General features: G+C 43.2%; 1 long non-coding RNA gene across 1 annotated transcript; it reads right to left on the reverse strand.

Annotated features, from left to right (window-relative positions):
* Positions 1–12,352: 12,352 nt before the first annotated feature.
* LOC122934899 lies at positions 12,353–23,427 on the reverse strand. Its single transcript, XR_006388743.1, has 3 exons — positions 23,096–23,427; positions 20,703–20,778; positions 12,353–13,634 (listed from the first exon to the last, which is right to left on the reverse strand). It is a non-coding gene; the product is annotated as an uncharacterized LOC122934899 (long non-coding RNA).
* Positions 23,428–23,455: the final 28 nt, after the last annotated feature.

Consider the following 23,455-nt stretch of genomic DNA (forward strand, 5'->3'; position numbering starts at 1 on the left):
GGGATCTGTGGATGACTGCTATGGAGGGGATCTGTGGATGACACACTGTTATGGGGGATCTGTGGATGACACTGTTATGGGGGATCTGTGGATGACACATATATAGCATCTTATTCCAACACAAGTTGCCAGCCTCCAGGCCCTGCTCTCTCCCGGCTGATACATCACAGGCTGCGCTGTGCAGCAGCGCGTCTGGCGATGTATCAATGCAAAGTAAAAATGGCAGCATTCTCCCCCATAAGACGCACTGCCATTTTCCCCCCACTTACGGGTATATACTTTTATTAGAGGCCCTATATAAGGACCTTCTATACAGTCATGTGAAAAAATTAGGACACCCTTTGAAAGCATGTGGTTTTTTGTAACATTTTTAATAAAAGGTTATTTCATCTCCGTTTCAACAATACAGAGAGATTAAAGTAATCCAACTAAACAAAGAAAACTGAAGAAAAGTCTTTTCAAGATCTTCTGTAAATGTCATTCTACAAAAATGCCTATTCTAACTGAGGAAAAAGATAGGACACCCTTGCCCCTAATAGCGAGTGTTACCTCCTTTGGCTGAAATAACTGCAGTGAGACGGTTCTTGTAGCCATCTACCAGTCTTCGACATCGGTCTGAGGAAATTTTACCCCACTCCTCAATGCAGAACTTTTTCAGCTGTGAGATGTTTGAGGGGTTTCTTGCACGTACAGCCCTTTTCAAGTCACCCCACAGCATCTCAATGGGATTCAAATCTGGACTTTGACTTGGCCATTCCAGGACTCTCCATTTCTTCTTTTTCAGCCAATCTTTGGTTGATTTACTAGTATGCTTTGGGTCATTGTCATGTTGCATGGTCCAGTTCCGCTTCAGCTTTAATTTTCTAACTGATGGTCTCACATGTTCTTCAAGCACCTTCTGATACACAGTAGAATTCATCGTGGATTCTATGATGGTGAGCTGACCAGGTCCTGCTGCAGCAAAGCAGCCCCAAACCATGACACTTCCACCTCCATGCTTCACAGTTGGTATGAGGTTCTTTTCTTGGAATGCTGTGTTTGGTTTACGCCAAACATGTCCTCTGCTGTTGTGTCCAAATAATTCAATTTTGGACTCATCTGTCCAAAGAACATTATTCCAGAAGTCCTGGTCTTTGTCAACTTTATCTCTGGCAAATGTCAGTCTGGCCTCGATGTTTCTCTTGGAAAGCAAAGGTTTCCTCCTTGCACACCTCCCATGCAAGTTAAACTTGTACAGTCTCTTTCTGATTGTAGAGGCATGTACTTCTACATCAACAGTAGCCAGAGCCTGCTGTAGTTCTCGAGATGACACTTTAGGGTTTTTGGAGACCTCTTTTAGCATCTTGCGGTCTGCTCTTGGGGTGAACTTGCTGGGGCGACCAGTCCTGGGCATGTTGGCAGTTGTTTTGAAAGCCCTCCACTTGTAGACTATCTTCCGGACAGTGGAATGGCTGATTTCAAAATCTTTTGAGACCTTTTTAAATCCCTTCCCAGACTCATAGGCTGCTACAATCTTTTTTCTGAAGTCCTCTGACAGCTCTTTTGCTCTCACCATGGTGCTCACTCTCACTTCAACAGTCAGGAGCACACCAAACTAAATGTCTGAGGTTTAAATAGGGCAAGCCTCATTCAACATGCAGAGTAACGATCTACTAATTATGTGCACCTGGTGTGATATACCTGTGTGAGATCTGAGCCAATTTAAGAGGGAATACATGTGAGGGTGTCCTATCTTTTTCCTCAGTTAGAATAGGCATTTTTGTAGAATGACATTTACAGAAGATCTTGAAAAGACTTTTCTTCAGTTTTCTTTGTTTAGTTGGATTACTTTAATCTCTCTGTATTGTTGAAACGGAGATGAAATAACCTTTTATTAAAAATGTTACAAAAAACCACATGCTTTCAAAGGGTGTCCTAATTTTTTCACATGACTGTATATACATATACACTTTTCCCATTTTCTGTTTCCCAAAGAAACGTTTATTTTGCTCTCATAAAGATTATTCCTTCACCCCTAATTGGGAGAAGCGAGGTCCTAGTTCATAAACCTCGGATCTGCCCAGACTAACTATCCGATGGAACGCATATGTGTTCCACCTATCCTATTGAAGAGTGGCATGGAGCGCATTCAGCGTTCCACCTAGGACCTCCTGCTTCCGCCCACCTGATCCGTCGTGGAACGCATATGTGTTCCACTGCGGATCACGGACCAGAGGCCTATTTATTATTTTTTCTTACAGTGGAATCCCGATATAAGTAATTTTGATATCCAGGACATTCCCCCACTGCCACTAATTCATTAGTTTAGTATTCTAGAACGTCCCCATAGTAGTTTTTGTGAAATTCTTACAACAGAAGTCACTTGCTTTCCAAGGTGGAACGCAAAAAAACTCATTTCCACCCATACATTCTAACTTAGGAAGAGGAGTATCACCATTTAAAGAGACAAGGTAGCTGTGTTTGTTTATGTCTGTCTTGCAATTTGTTTTTATAATTGTTTTATTGCTCCTGAAGAAGGGGGGCCCTTATACCAATCACCCGAAACGCGTTGGTAGAATCTCTAAATAAATTTATCTGAAGCCACCACGGATTGTGCTGCCATCAATATCTACCATTCTACAGGCGGTTCTGGCTAGGGGGGTATTTGGCTCCGCAGGTGTCTTGAGGTTTATCCTACGGGCCACCCCCCAGTGAAGTGAGTTATTAACTTTATTTTATTTATTCACTTAATTATTCCTTTCTATTTTTTATACTTTGTATTATTAGCTATGGGAAACTTACCTTTAATGTTAGAAGGGGACAACTATTATAACCCATATTAGGCTACTTTCACACTAGCGTTTTTTCTGGATCTGGCAGGGTTCAGCAAAAACGCTTCCGTTACTGAAAATACAACCATCTGCATCCATTATGAACAGATCCGGTTGTATTATCTGTAACATAGCCAAGACGGATCAGTCATGAACTCCATTGAAAGTCAATGGGGGACGGATCAGTTTTCTATTGTGTCAGAGAAAACGGATCCATCCCCATCGACTTGCATTGGGGGTTATCCGTTTTGCTCCGCATCCCAGGACGGAAAGTAAACCCTCGCGTTTTTAACCTCCATTTTTCACATGCACCTTCTTGAATTATACAGTTGAAAAGGGGTCAGGACGGGGTTAAACGTGTCCCTATATCTGCATTCATTAATAAAAGCAAACCAAAAGGTCAATGCGAGTACCGGGATTCTTACTACAGTTTATTATAGGGACCTTACTTCCCACGTACACCACCGCCACCTGCGTGAGCGGTGTCAATTATAACTATACCTGATGCTCATTAACTCAAACATCCAATAGTCTAATAATGTATGAATACCTAATATTGCATTGAGTAGCCATGTGTTAATGGGGAGGACAGCAGGGTTATCAGTCTGACGAACACTCCAAATACATATTCAAATAAGGGCAGCACGGTGGCTCAGTGGTTAGCACTTGCAGCACTGGGTTCGAATCCGACCAAGGACAACCTCTGCATGGAGTGTGTATGTTTTCCCTGTGTTTTTTCCTCTGGTTTCCTCCCACAATCCTAAGAGATACTGATAGGGAACTCAGATTGTGAGCCCCATTGGGGACAGCGTGATGCTAATGCCTGTAAAGTGCTGCGGAATATGTCAGCTCTGTATAAGTGCATAAAATAAACAAAATAAGTATAATCTGTGATTCTGCTTGTTGATGGTTTCCGTATGACAAAGGATATTTTCCTACACTGCACCGGGTAAAAACAAACAGGTTAATAAGAAGCATAACGTGTCTATACAGGCATGTTACTCAATGGCGGAGATTTACTTTCAGCGTATTCTCAGAGAAACACTTAAAATTGTAGAATAGAAAAATAAAAGCTACACGGCGCAGACAGAAAATATTAACTGTTAAATAGTTTTTTAACATACAGATTTCCTTATTACTCCTCTCTGTTTAATCTTCTGCTTCGGTTCTTCTCAAATTCCACAATATATTGCAAAGTTATCACTGCTTGATTTTTGGGGAAAAAACTGATATAACAAAACAATAACAAATACAGGTGCACCCTGCAGTCTCACTAAACCCTCAAACTGATTTTAAAATTGGCTCCTGGTATTGCCCATACGGCTCAGGTAGGAGAGTGTTAGGTCTCGAGCTACTTGAGAAACCTTGACGTGGTGCCCGGGCTTAGACATGTTCTACACCGTAGGACATGTTGACTAATCTCTCAATTTTAAAATCAGTTTGAGGGTTTAGTGAGACTGCAGAGTGCACCTGTCTTTGCTATTGTTTTGTTATATTGTAATATTGATTATGACATCCGCACTTGTTACCTTGTGTGAGATGTCTATTGTGGTACTTATGGTTCGCCACGGGCATCCTCCACCGTATGCATTTTGCTGGGGATCGCCATTAGCAACGGCCACAAGTGCAGGATTTGCTCCCCTGTATATATGCACGACTGCATGTGGGTTTGAGCACCTCCTGCTAATGCCACCCTGTCTTTTTGGTTTGTATATAGGGAAAAGACTGAAACAATGGTTACATTTTAAAGGATTATTCAGCGGGAAAAAATGGTCGAAGGGCTGAGATTCCATGTAGAAAAGCTGGGTAGATAGGTCATCAGTATCTGATCAGTGAGGGTTCGGAACCCTGGCTGATCAGCTGTTTGAGAAGGCACTGGCGCTAGCAGTAGTGCCGCTGCCTTCTCACAGCTTTGGCTTGGTCATCAGTCATATGGCCTAGGTGCAGCTCAGTCCTATTGAAGTAAAGGGCTGAACTGCAATACCAAGCACAGCCACTATACAATGTACGGCGCTGTGCTTGGTGAGCTGAGAGAAGGTCTTGGCGCTACTGCGAGCACAGGTGCCTTCTTAGACAGCTAATCAGTGGGGTACCTGGTTTTTGGACCCGCACCGATCAGATACTGATGACCTATCCAGTGAAAGCTAACCAGTTTATTATTATAGACACATCAGGTGGCTGAGATGACTAGTAGGTACAGAGATAGGCCACAATGTACGCTCTTTCCCCAGGGACCTACCTTCTCAAAATCATTCAGGGACCCCTATAATCCGTCATCTTGAACATCTCACTGCTGTCTGCCACTGTGCGAGCAGGTAGAATATCCATGCAGTTATACATTGGGCCCCTAGAATTGATTTTAGTGGTGGGCCCTAGGCATTCCAGTCCCACACTGACAATGGCTGATACTGGATGTTGAATTTGGTGCATCTTTAGTCTATGTTTATATCCCCTATTTCTTGGCTTACTTTTGGCACATATTGACGCAACTTAAGCCAAGCCCCCTTTTAAGGCAAGCCATGTTCCCTTGGCGGACCAGTCAGATGTGCATGTACACCACTTTTTTTGCTCAAAGTATGGCACATTAGCACATTATAATGAGTAAATTTCCCTTATTGTGTGTAAAAAAACAAGATAATACTGAAAAAAAAAAAATATAGTCACAAATAAGTCACGTGCACACTCTAAAAAAAAAAAAGTGCTTGAAGGGACTGTACAAAAATAGCAAAACATTGCTGCTTTATTCCAAAAACAGCAACTATCATGACTATGAGCTATTGTCTGGTACTGCATCCAGATACAACGATTGTGAGGGAGCTGCATTAGTCCTTGTATGTACAATATGGCAGCTGTTTCTGGAAAATATCTCATATAAAAAATAGCAATATATCTCATATTTAAATTAACGCACTCTGGACCTATATGGAGGAAGTCCAGTCTTTAAAAATGCACTTACGAGTGGGTGCCATAGCCGCTAGGCAGAAACCAGGGGCTAATGACTATCAGCGATGACGCCAATTTCAGAAATTTAACCCCCAAGATGCTGTGGTCAATTGTGGCCACAGCATCTAGGGCAGCTTTCCCGTGCAGAGATCAGGGAAGCCATTCGTTGGTGGTGGTAGCCTAGAACCTTATCGAGGCTACCATGCCTAGCACAGGCCTACAGGTGGCAGTGCTCCATAGAAATATATTGAATCTCCCATAGGCTGCTTTATCAAATAAATGATGTTTTTGGGAGAAGCAATCTAATCATCGCTAAGGGGGGCTTAAAGAAAGTGAAAAAATGTTTTAAAAAGTTCTTAAAAATATATAAAAAAATAAAATATAAAAATTCTAATTACCCCCTTTCCCGATATAAATAAACTAAAAAATAATGATCATTTCTACTGCCATGTCCCAAAATGCCTGTACTATTTATTAAAATATAAATTTATTTATTCTGTATAGTGAACTACATAATGATTACTAAATGGTGCCAATCGGGGTTGCCAATAATAATTTTTCTTTTTTCTGGACAACTTACCTAAAAGTCAAGGACAGCCAAAAAATTTTTACGGACAAATTGGAAAACCAGGGGGGATGATAAAGATTATAAGTAATACATGTCTAAAGCTCAATATACTGATAAGAAAACATTGGAACTGAGCTGTAAATTTATGATAATTACCACCAAATCCACTCAAAAAAGTCCCAGAAAAATCCCCAAAAAATCGAGCACACTGGAAAAAAGTTGCCCTTTTTATGGACTGTCCAGAACTTTCTGTACGGTTGGCGACCCTGGTGCCAAGAACAACTTGTCCTGCAAAAACCAAGCCCTTATACGTATGTGAACAGAAAACTAAAAAAGTTATGGCTCCAGGAAAGGAGGTCGCAATGTGCTGAAGGGGTTAAAATACAGGTTCATTTACACGGCCATATCTTCAGCTCTGTTCCCCTGCCTTCTCAGGGCACGTTCACACATGCAGTTTTCTTTGCGGTTTCACTGCTGTGAAGCAATATTTGCCATTATAGTGAGCAAGGTTTTATAAAACCACACTCATAGCCGGTCCTTAAAAGCATCCTTATCACATGCTGCAGCGGTCGGATGTTCCTGTGTAGGAATCTCTGGATCGGGCAGTGTTACTGTGCTAGGAGCAGGGGAACTATTAGGGAGGTTGATTTTTTTTCCATTTCACAAATCACTATTAGCATTTTTACATATAATTATTTTTCGTCAGACATTACTGCTTGCAGTGCTAGATACTTTCTTGTGCACGGTTCCACTTTGGGCTCTAAAATTGCATGTTAACACTGCCCCCACCTGGTAAGAAATGAACACAACAGCCGTTTCCTCACAACACAATGAATATAAATGTGACACCAGAGCAATAAGCTACATAAGACTAGTACCCGATAAGAAAATATACAGATAATGAAATCTAATCATCTGAGGCCGACTTTACCCTGCATTATGTTAAGAGGCCATACACGAGTGTTCCCTCCGGAGCGCAGCGGAATGCACACTATTAGGCCTCCTGCACACCAACGTGTGCGCCCAGCAAAATGCGGACCGCAATGCACGAACACTGACCGTGGGACAGTCACTTTAATGGGTTCCGCGATCCGCCAGTTCCGCAAAAAGATAGAACATGTTCTATCTTTTTGCGGAACAGAAGTACGGGACGAAATCCCACAGAAGCACTCCGTAGGGCTTCCGTTTCTTGCTGCCATTCCGCATCTCTGGATTTGCGGACCCATTGAAGTGAATGGGTCCGCATCTGCGATGCGGAATGCACACGGAACGGTGCCCGTGTATTGCGGATACGCAAATGCGGTCCGCAATACGGCAACGGGACACCTACGGTCGTGTGCAGGAGGCCTTAGGGTCTATTCACACGTCCGTAGTGTATTGTGGATCCGCAATACACCCGGCTGGCACCCCCATAGAACTGTCTATTCGTGTCCGCTATTGCGGTGCCGCGCTCTGGAAATGCGGATGCGGACAGCACACTAAGTGCTGTCCACATCTATTCCTGCCCCATAGAGAATGAAAGGGTCGGCACCCGTTCCGGATAATTGAGGAACGGCTGCGGACACATTCTACGGACGTAAGAATGGAGCTTTATAATGAAGCAGCCATTTCAGGCTGGAGGGACGGCTGAAGATAATATTCATGAATACAGCTACAGAAAATGAAGTCCTGAAAAATGTCTGCTCCCATGAAGACAACTGTAATACATCTTTATAGCACTGAGAACATGATGTTAAAGGGACACGACCATCATTTTATTCTCACATATTAAACAGCCTGTATGGGAATATTCTATGTAATTTTCTCATGCTTTAGCAAAAAACAGGTAGATTGTTTTCTGGATATCATTTTTTATGCATGCATTCTACTTGTCCTGGTTCTTTAACGTCCTATTTTGGACTTTTAGCACGGCAGTCAGACAATTCACTGTGACGAGAGGGAAGGGGGATGAGTGACTCAATTAGAGCCCTCATACTGTTATCCACATTCTACTAATCTACTATTATACTGATTATGTTTCCCTCACAACAGCAGTAAACTGACATCTAGTTACCCATCTACGTAGGAGTTTTATCTCTATGTGCTCATTGCTACAGAAAGACAATGTTTAGTATTTTATTTTCAATAGTATAATACTGCCGAAATAAAAAACATTGTGGCAAGTAAGGGAAAGGATGTCACAGCAGTACAATGCTGACAGATTTCACAGAAGGGAGATGCCCCCTGCTTATGAGAGACATGCATCTAGCTGTGCAGCAGAAGAGAGAAATAATTCGTCTGAAAAACACATTAGTGAAGCCCAAAAAGACCTGTTTTTTTTTTGAAAAACTCAGGTACGCTTTAACACAAGTGATGGCTTAACCGATACACTCCATACGGCCTCCTGATCAGGGAAGTGCACTCATCATTGCTATCTTCTCCTTTATTAAAATGCTGGATATTGGTTACAGTCTGCTTACTGCATTGTAACAAAGTCATTTATCATGTGCCATGCCACCATATGACCACTGCAGCCAATCATTGGTCATCTGGTAGTCAAGTGCTGTATAGCTGCGAACTAGCAAAACCATTAACAGATTTATTTAACCAATTGCTGGTAACAGGAGTCGTCCCAGAAGATTGGAAATTAGCAAATGTTGTGCCCATTCACAAGAAAGGTAGTAGGGAGGAATCGGGCAACTATAGGCCAGTAAGCCTGACATCAATAGTGGGGAAATTAATGGAAACCATACTTAAGGAGAGGATTGTGGAACATCTAAAACCCCATGGATTGAAAGATGAAAAACAGCATGGGTTTATTTCAGAGAGATCATGTCAAACTAATCTTATTGATTTTTTTTGATTGGGTGACTAAAATAATAGATGGTCGGAGGTGCAGTAGACATCGCTTATCTAGACTTTAGTAATTTTTTTTGATACTGTCCCACATAGAAGGCTTATCAATAAATTGCAATCTTTGGGCTTGGACTCCCATATTGTTGAATGGATTAGGCAGTGGCTGAGAGACAGACAGAGGGTTGTAGTCAATGGAGTATATTCAGACCAAGGTCTTGTTACCAGTGGGGTACCTCAGGGACCTGTTCTGGGACCCATATTGCTTAATATCTTTATCAGTGAAATTGCAGAAGGCCTCAATGGTAAGGTGTGTCTTTTTGCTGGTGACACAAAGATTTGTAACAGGGTGATGTTCCTGGAGGGATACACCAAATGGAAAAAGATTTGGGAAAACTAGAGGAATGGTCAAAAATCTGGCAACTAAAATTTAATGTTGATAAGTGCAAGATAATGCACCTGGGGCGTAAAAACCGAAGAGCAGGATATAAAATCAGTGATACAGTCCTAACCTCAATATCTGAGGAAAGGGATTTAGGGGTCATTATTTCAGAAAACTTAAAGGTAGGCAGACAATGTCATAGTGCAGCAGGAAATGCTAGCAGAATGCTTGGGTGTATAGGGAGAGGCATTACCAGTAGAAAGAGGGAGGTGCTCATGCCGCTCTACAGAGCACTAGTGAGACCTCATTTGGAGTATTGTGTGCAGTACTGGAGACCATATCTCCAGAAGGATATTGATACTTTGGAGAGAGTTCAGAGAAGAGCTACTAAACTGGTACATGGATTGCAGGATAAAACTTAGTAGCAGACCAAGAAAAATCTCGGTAGATAGAAGCGACAAATGGTGAGAACAGTGAGAGTCAACCCACAGACCAGCACCAAAGACCTACAACACCATCTTGCTGCATATGGAGTCGCTGTGCATCGTTCAACCATTCGGCGCACTTTACACAAGGAGATCCTGTATGCGAGAGTGATGCAGAGGAAGCCTTTTCTTCGCCCACAGCACAAAAAGTGCCGCTTGAGGTGGGCTAAAGCACGTTTGGACAAGCCAGCTTCATTTTGGAATAAGGTGCTGTGGACTGATGAAACTAAAATTGAGTTATTTGGCCATAACAAGGGGCGTTATGCATGGAGGAAAAAGAACGCAGCATTCCAAGAAAAACACCTGCTACCTACAGTAAAATATGGTGGTGGTTCCATCATGCTGTGGGGCTGTGGGGCTGTGTGGCCAGTGCAGGGACTGGGAATCTTGTCAAAGTTTAGGGATGCATGGATTCCACTCAATATCAGCAGATTCTGGAGACCGATGTCCATTAATCAGTGACAAAGCTGAAGCTGCGCCGGGGCTGGATCTTTCAACAAGACAACGACACTAAACACTTCTCAAAAATCTCAGTCCCTAGACCTGAATATAATTCAAAATCTGTGGTGTGACTAAAAGAGAGCTGTCCATGCTCGGAAGCCATCAAACCTGAATGAACTAAATATGTTTTGTAAAGAGGAATGGTCCAAAATACCTTCAACCAGAATCCAGACTCTCATTGGAACCTACAGGAAGCGTTTAGAGGCTGTAATTTCTGCAAAAGGAGGATCTACTAAATATTGATTTCATTTCTTTTTTGTGGTGCCCAAATTTATGCACCTCCCTAGTTTTGTTTAAACAATTATAGCACACTTTCTGTAAATCCAATAAACTTCATTTCACTTCTCAGATATCACTGTGTGTGTCTCCTATATGATATATTTATCTGACATTTTTTATCGTAACAACCAACGATTTATACAGGAAAATCATGACTATTAACAAGGTTGCCCAAACTTTCGCATTCTACTGTATAGCTTAGAAGAAAGACGAAACAGAGGGGATATGATAGAAACCTTTAAATACATAAAGGGAATCAACAATGTAAAAGAGGAGAGAATTTTTTAAGGAGAAAAACTGCTACAAGAGGACATAGTTTTAAATTAGAGGGGCAAAGGTTTAAAAGTAATATCAGGAAGTATTACTTTACTGAGAGAGTAGTGGATGCATGGAATAGCCTTCCTGCAGAAGTGGTAGCTGCAAATACAGTGAAGGAGTTTAAGCATGCATGGGATAGGCATAAGGCCATCCTTCATATAAGATAGGGCCGGGGCTATCCATAGTATTCAGTATATTGGGCAGACTAGATGGGCCAAATGGTTCTTATCTGCCGACACATTCTAGGTTTCTATGTTTCTATACCTGCATCACCACTGAGTTATTTTATGTCTGCACATGTGCTGGTACTGCACGTCATCGTCACTATATATATTTTTTTTAACTCTCCGACAAACACCTCCAGCCTGCCTCCTGAAAGAAAAGATTCATACTTACTGGCTCTGCATCATTCTGGTTGTCACTCCGGTCCTCGGTGCTTTCACCATCTTCACCATTATCTGATCACTAGGGGTCTGACAACTGGGATCCCCGCTAATCAGCTGTATAAGGCAGCGGCACTCGCAGTAGCGCCACAGCCTTTTCTCAGCTCACTAAGCACAGCGCCATACATAGTATAGTGGCTGTACTTGGTATCACAGCTCAGCCCCATTCACATCAATGTGGCTGAGCTTCGCCTAGGCCACGTGACTGATTAACGTGATGACGGATGGCCTAGGAAAAGCTGGAGAAGACCACCGCACTACTGCGAGTGCCAATTTCAATGAGGATAGGTCATGCACACGAATGTAATGGTTTAGTGTCCATGCTGCAGACCGCACATAATGGTCCACCATGTGCAGGCCGTGTGCACACCATTTCATTGATTATGAACGAGTCCGTGATCCGCAACATATGACCAAAGATAGAACATGTTCTATCTTTTTGCTGTGCAGAGGCAGGGACCCAAAAGCCCACAGAAGTGCTTTGTAGTGCGTCACGAAGTGGCAGACGTTGATGATCCGCAATACGGGCACTGAGCCATTACATAAGCCCCAAAAAATAAAATGCACCTTATGTGGTCCTTTTTTACTGAAGGCACTAGCTAAGTTTTTCAATACCGCGAAAAAACATAGCCAAGCGTAAGTAGAACATCCGATGTGTGCAGAGAGCAGATGAATGCGTGTCTATATACGGTATATACATATACACACTTGTGTACAGGCGCAAGTTAATAGAGACAACACAAGAATATTCGGAATGAACTCTTTTCAAGCATCGTCCAGACCACAGTAGATACATTACACAAAACCGTAACATGTAGGACAATGAAATGATACAATATTGTGGAGGCTCCATGAAACAAGTAACACAAGACAAGAGGCCTCATACTAAGATAAGGAACACAATAACTGTAATCTACGACACTTCTTATTGTTTTTAGGACTTTTTTTTACACTTATTCCACACAGACGCAGGTTGTCACCTGGCCTCCGGATCACTGACCCGTAAGCTTTGGTCATTTTGTTACAGACACATATGTATGAAAGCTAATGCAGAGAAACTCGTGTATTCTGCAGCCCCCACCTCAGCACCACATAACGGAGTAATAAACCAGGTAATGGGAGATTTTTCTGTATAGACTGTAGACATGCCAGTACTGAGGACAATAACGGAATCTGTCACCAGGAAATTCACTTGTAGGGCTAGCGATCTGTTGCTTTATTCTGGAGTGCAATGAGTCAACTCTGTGCACCCTTGCTCTTCCTGCTTACTGTGCCAGCGCCTCCCTCTTCTGCTTGACTGACAGGAGCAGGCGAGATGACTGTGCAGGAACCTGGTCCTGTAAATGAAGGAGAGGAAAGAGCGGGCAGAGGAAACGGGAGGAGTAAGGGTGCACAGAGTGGCTTGAGCCCGCCTTCGGTGCACTTACCTGCTCATTTGCATATATATTAAAACTACTTTTCTCCAGAATGAAACTAAGTATGGTTATGTGAAAGATATCATTACATTCAGCTGAGCTAGCCCTATAAGATATCAGTAAACTTCCACGTGACAGCCTCCCTTAACCATTCTGTCGTGAACTATGGAGGACCACATCTACTTCCACACCGGATTCACTCTTTAAAGAAGGCAACTATGTTTAAAGTCCATGTCCATCGTATGAGAGTAAAGTCCATGTCCATCCTATGAGAGTAAAGTCCATGCCCATCCTATGAGGCATCACAGTTTCTGCAAATAAAGGTTACCTACTGTATAACATTATAAAGGTCCGGATGCAATGACAGCAAGAAGAGATGCTGCAAACCGTAAGGTACTGATACAGAAAGAATACGGGAAATGTCTAACGCTTCATTATACAATGGATACTCTTTATTTGCTGATACAAGAATATCCCTTTGTTCAGGTCCAAAGTTCTGTGCTGATCAGTTGATAATATATCTTCATATTCTTTCTCATACAGAGCCTCCCTTCACAGGACCTGGCACCAATCTTGACTCTTTGAATCTTTCATGAAATAATATTGGAGTACTTTTTTTTTCAGAGCTCCATATTGTGCTGTTCCTCTGTTATTGCACCTGAAAATTAGGAATACAATGAGTATCATCAGTAAATCAGCAGCATATGGTCAACTACTGTGGATCCTGTTTGCCATATCATACTGGTTCCCGCAGTGTCGGACCCCAGTGGACAGATATTGTACAGACCGCAGCATTCTCCTTCAAATGTTAATAATTCCTTTTATTGGCACTGCCACGTTTCGACTATACAAAGTCTATCAACCAAATGCACGTAGAATTCAGATAATTAAATCTGCGGAAAGAGTGAAATAAGACAAAGCATCTTAGATATTATAAGAAGATGATTTGTGCTGTTGCTGGTTGTTTGGAGCGTTACTGAGAAGCAGAGATGCTCGGTTATTGACTTGGTATGGCTGTTCCAGGTTACAAGGACGTTCCACACATTTTTCTGGCACTTTGTGTTGGGGCACATGCATCTCTGTATGGTCCTGTTACTAGGGGTGGAGACAAGAGCAGTCATCCTTGTTTGACAGTGCATAATGAGGTGCTGGCGCATGCGCAGAGTGGATGGCTAAACGCAGAGAACTCTGCCTTTAAAAATGACTATTTTCGATTCCCTGGATTTATATGTAACTGATGTGACATATTAATTCACTATTTTGAGTTTGCCGTTTTTAATGGGTGAAGGCCCCTTTCGCACGGGCGAGTATTCCGCGCAGGTGCAATGCGTGAGGTGAACGCATTGCACCCACACTGAATCCGGACCCATTCATTTCTATGGCGCTGTGCACACGAGCGTTGATTTTCACGCATCACTTCTGCGTTGCGTGTAAATCGCAGCATGCTCTATATTGTGCGATTTCCACGCAACGCAGGCCCCATAGAAGTGAATGGGACTGCGTGAAAATCACAAGCATCCGCAAGCAAGTGCGGATGCGGTGCGATTTTCACACAATGTTGCCAGGTGACTATCGGGATGGGGACCCGATCATTTTTATTATTTTCCCTTAAAACATGGTTATAAGGGAAAATAATAGCATTCTGAATACAGAATGCATAGTACAATAGCGCTGGAGGGGTTAAAAAAAAAAAAATTAACTCGCCTTAATCCACTTGTTCGCGCAGCCCGGCATCTCTTCTGTCTTCTTCTTTGCTGATTGCAGGAAAAGGACTTGTGGTGACGTCACTCCGGTCATCACATGATCCATCACCATGGTAAAAGATCATGTGACGGACCATGTGATGACTGGAATGACGTCACCAAAGGTCCTTTTCATGCAATGAGCAAAGAAGAAGAGATGCCGGGCTGCGCGAGCAAGTGGATTAAGGTGAGTTAAATATTTTTTTAAATTTTTTTTTAACCCCTCCTGCACTATTGTACTATGCATTCTGTATTCAGAATGCTATTATTTTCCCTTATAACCATGTTATAAGGGAAAATACAATCTACACAACCCCGATCCCAAACCTGAACTTCTGTGAAGAAGTTCGGGTTTGGGTACCAAACATGACGATTTTTCTCACGCGCGTGCAAAACGCATTACAATGTTTTGCACTCGCGTGGAAAAATCGCGCATTTTCCCGCAACGCACCCGCCTCTTATCCGGGCCAAAAATATAACGCCCGTGTGGAAGAGGCCTTAAAGTGGTTGTCCCATGAAAAATATTCTACAGTTTTTAAACCAGCACCTGGATCTGAATACTTTTGTACACTGAGCAAAAATATAAACACAACACTTTTGGTTTTGCGCCCATTTTGCATGAGCTGAACTCAATGATCTGAAACATTTTCTACATACACAAAAGACCCATTACTCTCAAATATTGTTCACCTATCTGTCTAAATCTGCGTTAGTGAGCACTTCTCCTTTGCCGAGATAATCCATCCCACCTCACAGGTGTGGCATATCAAGGTGCTGATTAGACAGCATGAACATTGCAAAGGTGTGCCTTAGACTGCCCACAATAAAAGGCCACTCTGAAATGTGCAGTTTGATCACACAGCACAATGCCACAACGTTTGAGGGAGCGTGAAATTGGCATGCTGACTGCAGGAATGTCTACTAGAGCTGTTGCCTGTACAATGAATGTTCATTTCTCTACCATAAGCCGTCTCCAAAGGCGTTTCAGAGAATTTGGCAGTACATCCAACCAACCTCACAACCGCAAACCTCGTGTAACCACACCATCCCAGGACCTCCACATCTAGCATGTTCACCTCCATGATCGTCTGAGACCAGCCACCCGGACAGCTGCAGCAACAATCGGTTTGCATAACCAAAGAATTTCTGCACAAACTGTCAGAAACGTCTCAGGGAAGCTCATCTGCACACTCGTCGTCCTCATCGGGGTCTGGACCTGACTGAAGTTTGTCGTAACCGACTTGAGTGGGCAAATGCTCACATTCGATAGCGTGTGGCACGTTGGAGAGGCGTTCTGTTCACGGACGAGTCACGGTTTTCAGTATTCAGGGCAGATGGCAGACAGCGTGTGTGGCGTTGTGTGGGTGAGCGGTTTTCTAACGTCAACGTTGTGGATCGAGTGGCCCATGGTGGCGGTGGGGTTATGGTATGGGCAGGCGTATGTTATGGACAACGAACACAGGTGCTTTTTATTGATGGCATTTTGAGAGATACCGTGATGAGATCCTGAGGCCCATTGTTGTGCCATTCATGTTGCAGCATGATAATGCACGGCCCCATATTGCAAGGATCTGTATACAATTCCTGGAAGCTGAAAACATCCCAGTTCTTGCATGGCCAGCATACTCACCGGACATGTCACCCATTGAGCATGTTTGGGATGCTCTGGATCGGCGTATACAATAGTGTGTTCCAGCTCCTGCCAATATTGTGCAGCTTCGCACAGCTATTGAGGAGGAGTGGACCAACATTCCACAGGCCACAATCAACAACCTGATCAACTCTATGCGATTGAGATGTGTTGCATTGTGTGAGGCAAATGGTGGCTACACCAGATACTGACTAGTTTTCTGAACACCCCCCAGTAAGGCAAAACTTTGCCCATTTCAGAGTGGGCTATTATTGTGGGCAGTCTAAGGCACACCTGTGCAATATTCATGCTGTCTGATCAGCACCTTGATATGCCACACCAGTGAGGTGGGATGGATTATCTCGGCAAAGGAGAAATGCTCACTAACACAGATTTAGACAGATTTGTGAACAATATTTGAGAGTAATGGGTCTTTTGCGTATGTAGAAAATGTTTCCGATCTTTGAGTTCAGCTCAAGCAAAATGGGAGCAAAATTGAAAGTGTTGTGTTTATATTTTTGCTCAGTGTAATTGCATGTAATTAAAAATTTACCATGGCCAGTGAGCTATTCAATAAAATGTATCTGTTTAGCGCCACCTGCAGTTTGTTTTTTCTTATTTCTTTGTCCTGCTCACTGAGATGGCCGCACATGCTCAGTTTCATCCTTCAACTGCCTCCTGAGCTGTGATAGGCACAGCATGGACACGCCCCCTGAGCTGTGATAGGGAGAGCATGGACACACCCCCTGAGCTGCAGCAGAAAATACACTCCCCTTGAGCTGTCAGTTTGATATAAATCTAGCAGAGTAATGAATGAGGAGATCTCTGGATCCATGTGAGGTACAGGGCTGGTTCTAGCTTTGTTAGGCCTCTTTCACACGACCGTATGGCTTTTTCAGTATTATGCGGTCCGTTTTTCAAAGATCCGTTGTTCTGTTTTTTGTTTCCGTTCCGTTTTTCCGTATGGCATATACAGTAATTACATAGAATAAATTGGGCTGAGCATAACATTTTCAATGGATGGTTCCGCAAAAACGGAACAGATACGGATGCATTACCGTATGTGTTCAGTTTTTTTTTGCGGACCCTGTGATTTGAATGGAGCCACGGAACATGATTTGCGGGCAATAATAGGACATGTTCTATCTTTCAATGGAACTGAAAAAAAGAAATACGGAAACAGAATGCACACAAAGTACATTCCTTTTTTTGCGGAACCATTGAAATCAATCGTTCCGTATACAGACCGTATACGGAACGCAAAAAATGGCCTGTAAACGGAAAAAAAAACTGTCACGTGAAAGAGGCCTTAGAAAGAGGTTGTCATGTACTGTATGATGGCTGATTTTCATTTTATACATTAGTCATGGGGTAACCCCTTTCAGGGAGGATGTTCTTAGATTTATAGTATATGTAATCACATGATCACAGTTTGGCTATTTATACACTGCTAGACCATGTATTTTGTTGCTTTCGTTGGACCATGTACTTTTTGGTCATTAAAAAGAATTAACATATGAAGAAGAGTGCTGCGGACTCTACAATATCTAAAATGACAATTGAGTGTTACCAGGTGTGGGTGTGGCTACACAGTCCGATACTGTCAAATCAGTGCTAGCATCAGACTGTGTAGGGACACACCCTTATGACAAAGGGCAGCCCAGTTGTCAGTGTATTCATACATAGCCAGGAGGAGTAACAGAGGACTGCCACAACATTGAGTTGTCAGAAAAGAAGCTTCCGAATGGTTGTCTGACTTGGAAGACACTGCTTTAACATGCTGCATTTAAAAAAACACCATAGACACAAAAATACACCCAAACTAAGGGCTCATGCACACAAACGTATTTTCTTTCCGTGTCCGTTCCATTTTTTGCAGACCATAGGCAGAATCATTTTAATGGGTCCGCAAAAAAAAATGGAAGTTACTCCGTGTGCATTCCATTTCCATTCCGCAAAAAAATAGAACATGTTCCATGATTGTCCACATTACGGACAAGGATAGCACTGTTCATTGGGGCCAGCTGTTCCATTCCGCAAAATACAGAATGCACACGGAAGTCATCTGTATTTTTTGCGGACCGCAAAATATATACGGTCGTGTGCATGAGCCTTAAAGAGAAACATCACTAGGGGAAAAAAAAAAACATATGGTATGTCCTGTTGTGTGGCCCGTGTTTCACAAGCCCCATATACTTTCAACTAATATCCGGGGATGCAAAAAATGCACACACAGAAAAAAAAAATGCCATCCATCCTTTGGGTATGTTCATATGGCACAAATCCACTGCGGATTCTGTGATCAGAATGCCAACAATAGCTTCCCATTGACTTCAATAGGCATAACGCCTGTGCATACATTTTTTTCTACTGCCGATTTCAAATCTGCTACAAAGGTGGCATGTTACTTCTAGACACAGATTTTAGCTGTGTTCCTCATTGAAGGCGGTGGGGAAGGGCTAAAATAGCTAGCGTTCTTGTGCACGTTTTTGGCAGCATTTCCATGAACAAAAAACGGCTGATCTACCACAGTTTTTTATGTAACGTTGTTTTGCATGTGAACATACCCTTAAACTGGGGATGTCCCGATACCATTTTTTTAAGACCAAATACGAGTACCAATACTTTCATTTAAGTACTCACTGATACCAATTACCGATACATGGTGTGGTAATGTTTTTACAGCAAATTTCTATTTAATTTAGTCATAGGGGAGATTTAGCAAACCTTGTACAAAGAAACAGCGGCGCAGTTGCTGATAGCAATGAAAACAATTACAGCTGGAATTTGGTTGCTATGGACAACTGCTTTACTTTTCCTTTGTAAGGGTTAATACATTAATAAAATGGGCATATAACAGTGTTTCCCAAACAATGTGCCTACACCTGTTGCAAAACTACAACTCCCAGCAGTATCATGTCCAGTGCGGCCACGTCACAACAGGAAGTGACGAGGGTAGGAAAATTTCACAGAACACCGCTGATCATCTGGGAAACGGGACCCGCCACTGCACGGCCATTAGGTATCGGCGACATTTGAACGAGTACAAGTACTCGTGCAAATGTCCGGTATCGGGACATCCCTACCTTAAAGTCTCCCTAAAACGACAGCTGTAAGTTGCCAAAAATATCATTTAAAGGGGTTTTCCGGGATTTTGATACTGATAACCTTTCCTCAAGATAGGTCATCAGTATCTGATCGGTGGAGGTCCGACACCTGGAACCCCCGCCAATTAGCTGTTTGAGAAGACACCAGCGCTCCTGTGAGCGATGCGGCCATCTCGCAGCTTAGCAAGAGTACATTGATCATATAGCGGCTGTGCTTGGTACTGCGCTCAGCCCCATTGAAGTGAATGAGACTTCAAGCGCCAGTACCTTCTCAAACAGCTGATTGGACCCCCACCGATCAGAGGATAGCTCGTCAGTATCAAAATCTCGGAAAACCCCAAACCCCTTTAATCCTATATAAGTCTGTGCAAAAGGACGCCAAGCATTGGGCATTCTGTGTCAGGAATAAAGATTTCTAATTTCTATAAAAATATATTAGAGCATTAATCAGCACAGAATGTGGAAAGTGACAGTATTTAAAGGTGAACATTCACTTCGAACGTATTTTCTTTCTGTGTCCGTTCAGTTTTTTTTGCAGACCGTATACGGAACCATTAATTTCAATGGGTCCGCAAAAAAACGGAAGGTACTCCGCGTGTATTCCATTTCTGTATGTCCGTATTTCTGTTCAGCAAAAAAATAGAACAAAGTGTTATTATTGTCCGCATTACGGACAAGGATAGTACTATTCTATTAGGGCCCAGCTGTTCCGTTCTGCAAAATACGGAATGCACACGGACATCATCCATATTTTTTGCGGACAGCAAAGTACATACGGTCGTGTGAACAAGCCCTTAGACCTTATGTCTGTGGAGGCTCCAATCCTGGTTTTGACTCTTAATCACTGATGGAAATTACTGACCAAAACACTGACGTGTGAATAAGGGCTCATTCACGCGACCGTCTGGCCGCTGTGCCTGTGTTGTGGATCGCAAACAGCCAGGTCTGCAATATAAGGGCACCAGTGTGAATTCCCTATGTTTTGCAGAGCGGAGGCATGGATCGGAAGCCCTTCCGTGGGCTTTCGGGTCCGTGCCTCTGCACTGCCATGTTTTGCGGATTGTGGACACTGTCAAGTCAGTGGGTCCACATCGCAGCACAGAGTTCAAACGGCCGGAGCCCTTGCATTGCGGATCGCTGTTTGCGGTCCGCAGCACAGGCACGGCGCCCATATGGTTGTGTGAATGAGCCCTACGGCTTTAAACTTGCCATGTGTGAACATCCCCTTTGACCGGATTCACACACACCGTTTTGATGCATTTTCATGACCTTTTCGGTGGACTTTCTGAATGAGTAGTGTTCAGAATCCTCTTCTCTAGAGAACTTTGAAAATATCAGAAGAAAAACACAAACATGTTACAAAATACAAAACAACGCTAAAACACTTGAAACTGATGCTATTTGAGTCATATTTAGTGACTTTTTTTTGCACCAAAAACAAAAGAAAAGCCTTTGTTAATCAGCCCAATTGAGATATCTAGATGGCTCGGATTTTCATGGGTCCATGATGGATACATATATAAATGGAAGTAATGACGCAGATGTGAACACAGTCTTATTACATAAAACTGCCCCTCTTCATAAAGTTGGCACCACGAGGACAATAGGCTTGCAGTTTTAGGACTGCAGTACACCATCATGTTTGCAAGGCTCTGTTCACATGTGCATCTGAGGCTTACAATGATGGGTACAACACTGGAACTTGATGGATCCTACTGGGTCAATGGGGTCTGCCAGGGGGCCGCCAAGTACAGGCCGGCAGAGCATTGTGCCTTCCATTAAAAATCTGCACTGGAGTGATGGGGAACACAGCAATCCTAGACCTGGGAGGCCTTTCAATGCAAATAGGGACATTTTTTAATCATCATATTTATGTTCTTTACATTATGATCAAGGAATAGTTCAGGTAATGGCATGGCTGCCAGAGCCTAGGGTGTCAGACATGTTTTACACCCATTGACAACAGAAATAAGGCACCCAGATAGAAATGTCAGATATCTGCTCAGCATGCAGATATGTAAATGATTCCGGGTGTGGTCTGATTAGACACTGGGTCTTGCCACAAGAGGGCATAAAAGTGCTCCCCCCGCTGCCCTATAAAATGGCTATCAGAGGCTACTTTGGGATTGTGTACCTCTTGTGAGAGATCGTTGACTGCTAGACATGCCTCTATGACGCACTTGAAAACATTTTTCCCAGTTGACAGACTTTGAGAGGGGGCGCATCACTGAATGGAGAGAAGCAGGATGGTCGTTTCGCTAGAGGTGGCCCATCAGGGTCTTAGAGCCCCCCTTTCAGTTGTACAGTTTTCCCCAATAAACTTATCCTACCGCTCAAATGTTGTGATCACTTCCATAGATCATCAGTTTCATTCCATTCCAACAACTCCTGCTTGGTGCGCTCTATTTTTTGTCAATGAGTGTAAATATGTCAGTACCACACAGGATGAAAGAGGCAAATGGGTGGCAAATACATTCTGTCTAAATCCCCGTAAAACCTGAAAAGTCAGGAGTGACTGCAGTTACGGACATTATTCCTCCTCTGTCCATCACATGGTTCTAGGAAGCTGCGTGTTATGGGTAAAGGTGAGGTCATAAAGGACTGCCATTATGTTCTCAGATGAAGAATGACATCACTGATCACATTTTTTCCTTCTGTGACACAGGGAAGCTAAGGACAGGGGGGGAAGTTATCATGAGGGGGATATTTGAAGTCAGTTTTCCTTGAGTCTCCATTGGTGTACTTTATGTCACATTTATCAAATGTCTCATGTTGTTTGATAAATTTGTCTTATCCTTAAAGGGGTTATCCCATCTTAGACAATGGGGCATATCGCTAGGATATGCCCCCATTGTCTGATAGGACCCGCGCCTACAAGGAAAACAGAGCGGAGAAAGTTGAGGAGGGCGCACTGCGCATGCTCAGCCACCCTCCATTCATTTCTATGGAGCCGCCAAAAATAGCCGAGAGCTGGCTTGGCTATTTCCGTCGGCCCCATAGAAATGAATGGGAGCAGTGGCCGCGCATGCGCGGTGCTCTCTCATTCACTTCAATGGGAGAGACGGGGAGCTGCACCTGGTGGTGGACGGACTCTCCCCGGCTCCGTTCTCCTTGTAGGTGCGGGTCCTAGAGGTGGGACCCGCACCTATCAGACAATGGGGGCATATCCTAGCGATATGCCCCCATTGTCTAAGATGGGATAACCCCTTTAACCCTAACACTTCTGTCTAGAAAAGCTACTCCAATTTTCCTGCTCCACCCTCTTCCTGGAGTGAGATTGCGACTTTTTTATGAACTTTAAAAAAGTCTCAGTGATAAATCTGGAGTGAAGCTCATTAACATAGCTAGCTATACCCACTCTAGCACTCATATTTGAAACAGAAGTAGTGTACAAATCCAATAAGTGGGTACATTTTTGTGCAAAGTGTCACAAAAGCCCCATTTCACGACTTTATGAAGCAAGAATTCTGGAGTGGATGCAAGATAAATCAGTGCCATAGACTCCACAAACAGCTGCCCATAACTCAGCTTTCAAAACCCCTGAGAAAATGATAGGGGGAAGTATAGGGGTAAACTGCAGTCACATCTGAGATCCAGACTACAGGTAAGGTAACGCAATACAATCTGCCTTACGCCTTACACAGAAGGTTAATGACTGGAGCTAGCGGGACCGTGGAACAAATCTGCACGGCAGACACTCTGCTCAGTTGGCAGCTTAGATGTGGTCTGTGCTGTCAACATAAACCGTGCAGCAGCGCAATGTAGACGGCTCTGCGCGGTTACTGGACCAAGATGAACGTCTCCTGTAGTGGATATTGCCATGAATTCATTGGTTTCTTGTCATGAATTGCACTCTAAGGCTCCATTCAGACGGTCTGCCAAACACGGATACCGGCCGTGAGCGTTCCGCATTTTGTGGCCCGCACATGGCCGGCCCTATGATAGAAATGCCTTTTCTTGTCTGCGATTGTGGACAAGAATAGGACATACTCTATCTTTT

This window comes from Bufo gargarizans, chromosome 4 (assembly GCF_014858855.1).
Source record: "Bufo gargarizans isolate SCDJY-AF-19 chromosome 4, ASM1485885v1, whole genome shotgun sequence".
In the NCBI taxonomy this organism is placed as follows: Eukaryota; Metazoa; Chordata; class Amphibia; order Anura; family Bufonidae; genus Bufo; species Bufo gargarizans.